The sequence below is a fragment of the Callorhinus ursinus genome, unplaced genomic scaffold (assembly GCF_003265705.2).
Source record: "Callorhinus ursinus isolate GAN/ISIS: 27379988/994484 unplaced genomic scaffold, GSC_fseal_2.0 scaffold11, whole genome shotgun sequence".
In the NCBI taxonomy this organism is placed as follows: Eukaryota; Metazoa; Chordata; class Mammalia; order Carnivora; family Otariidae; genus Callorhinus; species Callorhinus ursinus.
In genome coordinates, this window is record NW_027397073.1 from 44,391,664 (window position 1) to 44,396,447 (window position 4,784).

Here is a 4,784-nt window from a genome sequence, read left to right on the forward strand (position 1 = left end):
CCTTCCCTGTCATTAAGCCCCTCAATAGCCTGGGCTTTGTCAGCTCCAAGCAGACGCCCGTCTCCAGTGTGAGGCCAGGCTGCTTGGATTTTGCTTCGTTTGGGATCTAACTCAACCTTGTTATATGCCAAATACCCTCCAGGGTGTCCTACTTTTCCAGATCTTCTCCCGTGTCAGAGCTCCTATGGCTCTGTTTTTCTGTCCTTCAGGAGAACAGCACCCAACCACCTCCCACCCTCACCAGAGAGAGAAATCTAGGCTGGTGTGCCTGCTATTCCAAACACCATGCAAACACATTTGGGGATCTTGCGTGAAGATTATGAAAAGGTGAATTACTGTGACAAAATTTTACCAGCCAGGTCTGAAAATAAATGGAGCATGCTCTGAATTTGATTGAAGGCAAAAAGTGATTCAAAAGCGATTTGAAAATTGGGCTAGAAAAAAAATTCCCTTTTCCCCTGCCTCCGCCAAGATTTCTCCTGGTTTCTTTCTTCCCTCCCTGTCCAAACCCTACTTATTTCCACCTCTAGAAATTCCTCAAGCCTGAGAAAGTAATGGAGGTGGAAGTAGGCTTATTTTGAGAAATCAAAAATATTTCAAACCATACATCTTCTGCAAGAATTTCCTGGGCTCTGGGGTTGCACAGACTTGCGGTTGGATTCTTGATCTGCCACATAATAACCGTGCACCTCAAGCAATTCTCTTGATCTCTCTGCACCTCAGTTTCCCTCCTAGTAAAAGGAGAATAAGATTTCAAAGGGTTAAGATGAGGATTCAATAAAATAACATGACATATCATGATGCATATTCATTTGCATCATCTTTAGAAAATGCAAATTAGTTAATAGCGAATGCTTTAGAGTTTGAGTTTTATCTTTTGAACTTCCTGGTTGTGTAACCTTGAACAAGTTACTTAAATTCTCTAAGCCCCAGTTTTTTTCAAATATTATACAGAAATTTAAAAGTTAGCTCACAGTGTATCATAATTTTAGAAAAGCATTCTTTTAAGCCACTTTCAGATTCATAAAGATAATTATAATAGTTTTCTATTAACTTGTATATAGCTCTGTCTCAAAATAGTTGCTTTACTGGTTTGTGGGAAATTTGCTAAAGAACACAGTTATCCCCCTTCATAGACTAAATGTGTTTATGTTTAGGTACCAGGTTCTTCAAGTATGTGGCATGTTTGCTTTGACCATTGGAATCAAAGATGGCATTGTACTGGGTACTTCAAGGCACGACCACAGAAATGTTTCTGTCCCCTAAGTATAACTAAGCCATGTCACTCTGCACCAGATAATCAGTGGCTCCGTTATTTAATGGGCCCTTGCTGAGATCTCAGGAGTAAAAAGTCAACAGGAGAGAACTCCCCGTTGTGGTGAAGGACAGTGGTGGGCCAGCAGAAAGCTCGTCCGGTTCTGGGAGGAGCCTGGGGGTGGGGTGTGGAGGTGAGGGAGAGGTCGGTGCTATAGAAGACCTGCATTCCAACCAGGACACGAAGACCAGACCGCAACAGCAGGTGCAGGCTGCCTGATCAGACAACGCCCTGACACCCCGTCTGTCCCTGTGACTCTCAGCTGGCAGAGATACAATCATGACAGGACGTGATCTGGTTTTGTCTAGACATCAGCCACCTCCATCCCCAGAGGGAGCATGCTCAGGAGAGAAGAGAATCTGGTCTGAGAACAGAAGCAGGAGATGGGGGAAGTCAGCTGGTGGCAATCCTCCTTTTCTTTTATTGACTTGTCTGCTACGAAGATGATGGAATTTGGTGGATGCATATGTGGACAAATGAGGTGAAAGTGTGCAACATTATGCAATACCCAGGGCCAAGAATAAACTGCCGTGTGACTTTAAAGAAACGCTGGGGTCTGCAAAGTAGGAATTTCATGTTACTATTTTCAGGGATGAGCTAGGAATTGAAGCACTGAAGCTCTCCCAAGTTCCTAAGTGGAGGGCACTCAGCTCATCCAACGCCCCTCTCTACCATGTGCCCTTGACCGCCCATTAAAATGTGTGCACACACACATACATGCATACACTCACACACATAAACCCATGCCCCCTTCAACAGGGCCCTCAAATCCCTGCAGGTCAGCAGTCTATTGTTTCGCCTTTCCTTTGAGGCTAACAATCTCTGGGCGCTAGTGTCTCCATTCTCCTCCCATAATCTCGACACACCTCAGCCTCCACCCTCTGCATTGATGACAGCAGGGACAAGAACTTGCCTCCTATTGCCCACACTTCACTGTGCCTGTCACATAGGAGGCATTCCTCAAAGCAAGGGACAGAGAGAGCAAAGGAAGGAGGGAGGGAGAAAGGGAGGAAAGGAGGAAGGGAGGAAGAGCTTTTACAGCTCAGCTAACAATAACTTGCCCCAACTTCAGTCATTAGCTTGTTTCTTCTCCCGTTTTTGCTCTAATTCCAAGCTCCCAGGAGGAAAGAGTGATTCAAAACTAAGATCAAATACTTCACTGCTCAAAATAAATGGATTTCTGGAAGAAAGTCTATAGACATAAAAACAGATGCTGTATTTTCCACATGCATATGAACAATGAAAGTCAGAAGTTGGTTAAAATGTCATCGTAGGGAAGTGGCTAAGTAAATATTGCATTTCTATAGGGTGGGAAAGTGTGGCACCTGAAAAAACTGTGTTTTGGAAGAATATTTAATTGCATGGGGAAATTCTCACAATATATCTTTAAGTGAAAAGAGAAAGCAGGTTGTACAACAAAACGTATGTGTATGTATATATGAAAGAGTAGAAGGGTATCTATTCCAGATGTTAACAATGGTTCTCTCTGGGTAATGAGTTACAAGCGATTTTATCTCTATACCTTTACACATCTTCCCCAAATTCTTGCAAAATTTACATATATTAAGTTTATAATCAAAAAAGGAGATTATTACGAGAAAATAAGATCCATATGAACACAAAACGAAAAAGAAATGATTCAAGAGAATCTCCACATGCAAATGAAGATTCCCAGAATGCTACGGTAAATACCAGATGTCGCAAAGACACGAAGGACTGTTATAATTATTGTTTTCCAGATCGAGAGTCCCAGAAACTTCCCTTGCTGTGTGAGTGATTTCTGATTACTCTCTACAACAAACCAAGCTCTTAGTTTTATTGCTCATTTTCCAGGCAAGGCTGGCTGGGATCTCTAGGGAAATACATGTGACTTATACTTAAGTTGTCCTGAAAGCTGCAACACCACCACAGTTAGTCTCCTTGTGGTCATTCTGTTGCTGCTTCTTATGGCCTGCTCGTTTGTGTGTTTGTGAGGGTCGTACAGACAGCCCCCCCACACACACAAACACACACGGGAAACCGTAGAAGAGCGACCTCACCGTTTGGAACCTCGGGAAGACGTGTCTCCGTGTATACCATGATAGCATCTGCTTCTAACTGAGATGATTTATCAAAGTGGCCATCAGCAGGAACGGGTCAGCAAGTGCATAAATCTAGTACAAACACTTTCGACTCTGAGCCTGGAAACATAAAGTCTGGTCTTGTTTCTGACATTAAGTTGCTAGCTGACTGAGCCCATGTAAATCAATTAATCTCTCCATAACTCAGTCTCTCCATCTGAAAAGTGGAATTAATAATAGATAGTGATTGCTCATTTGTGTCTCTGGTCACAGGGATGCTTCTCCTTCACTCATTTATTCTTCCAATAACCATATATTGATGAGCTCCACTGTGCCAAGCACTGATCCCCCCTCCGGGGCCCCCACCACCCCACACTGCTCCTTGTCCCCCCAGACAGGCTGCCTAAGGACTCCTGGGCCCCCACCAGCCCTGGTTCACACTGCCTGTCCCTTGGGCCACCGAGGTGGAAATGGAGGAGGGGTAGAGGTTAGGAGAAAATCACAGTAGGTGTCCAATACTTGTGTGTGTTATAACATATTATATATCACACGTCATAACACGTGACAGATGACTGTATAAGGTACATAGAACTCGCAGAACATCACCCCATAAGCAGAGCACCATGTTACCATTGGCCTAGTCATACCTGGAAATGATTAAAGTCTTTCTTTTGTTTTGTTCTGCAACTGTGTGTTTAATTTCTTCATCTTTGTTTTGGCTGTGTCTCTAGGACCGACTGAAGGTCAAAAGCAAATACACAGTAAACAAAATAGATGACCCCACAGGCCCCACCAGGGTCAAAAGACGAATGATTTGGCTTCTTCTCAAGATGTTGGAAAGATTTCCCGGGTCTCACCAGCAGGAGGAGGGAAGGCTCACTCCTTCGGGAGGTGGAGCTCCATGAGGAAGTGCAGACATCATCCCTTCTCCAGAGCCGCCGGGCATCCACAGACACCAATGCCCGTGACTTAATATCTCAAAGGAAACCTGGTCTTCAGATTTTTTTTTTTTAATCGATTCTGGGATGTCTGACTCCTTTATAACAGCACCGGGGTTGCCATATGTGCTCTGAGTCATAAAAGTCAATGCGGCCAGAGCCCCTTTCTTATAAACAATGGGAAGCTTAATACTGGTCCAAATGGCAGCATGTAGCCAGGTGGGGGGCGGGGAGCGGCCCTCACAGGTGTATCTGACCGAGGAGCACTGTGGCTTGTTTGAAGTTTGTCTCATTTTTCACATTTTTCTTTTTTGGGCAAATCCAACCCAAGTAGGCAGTTTCCAAGCTTTAATTGTAAACAGTAGGGATTCCTCTCAAGTCTGTCCCTAAATAAAAGTGACTGGAACAGAGATGGAACTGCAGCATTCCCATGTGCCATGGATACCAGTCCCCGCAAGCAGGAAATAATTC

General features: G+C 44.1%; 1 long non-coding RNA gene across 1 annotated transcript; it reads right to left on the minus strand.

Annotated features, from left to right (window-relative positions):
• Window positions 1–631: 631 nt before the first annotated feature.
• On the minus strand, window positions 632–4,194 carry LOC141373685 (uncharacterized). Its single transcript, XR_012379933.1, has 3 exons — window positions 4,023–4,194; window positions 3,355–3,592; window positions 632–731 (listed from the first exon to the last, which is right to left on the minus strand). It is a non-coding gene; the product is annotated as an uncharacterized lncRNA (long non-coding RNA).
• Window positions 4,195–4,784: the final 590 nt, after the last annotated feature.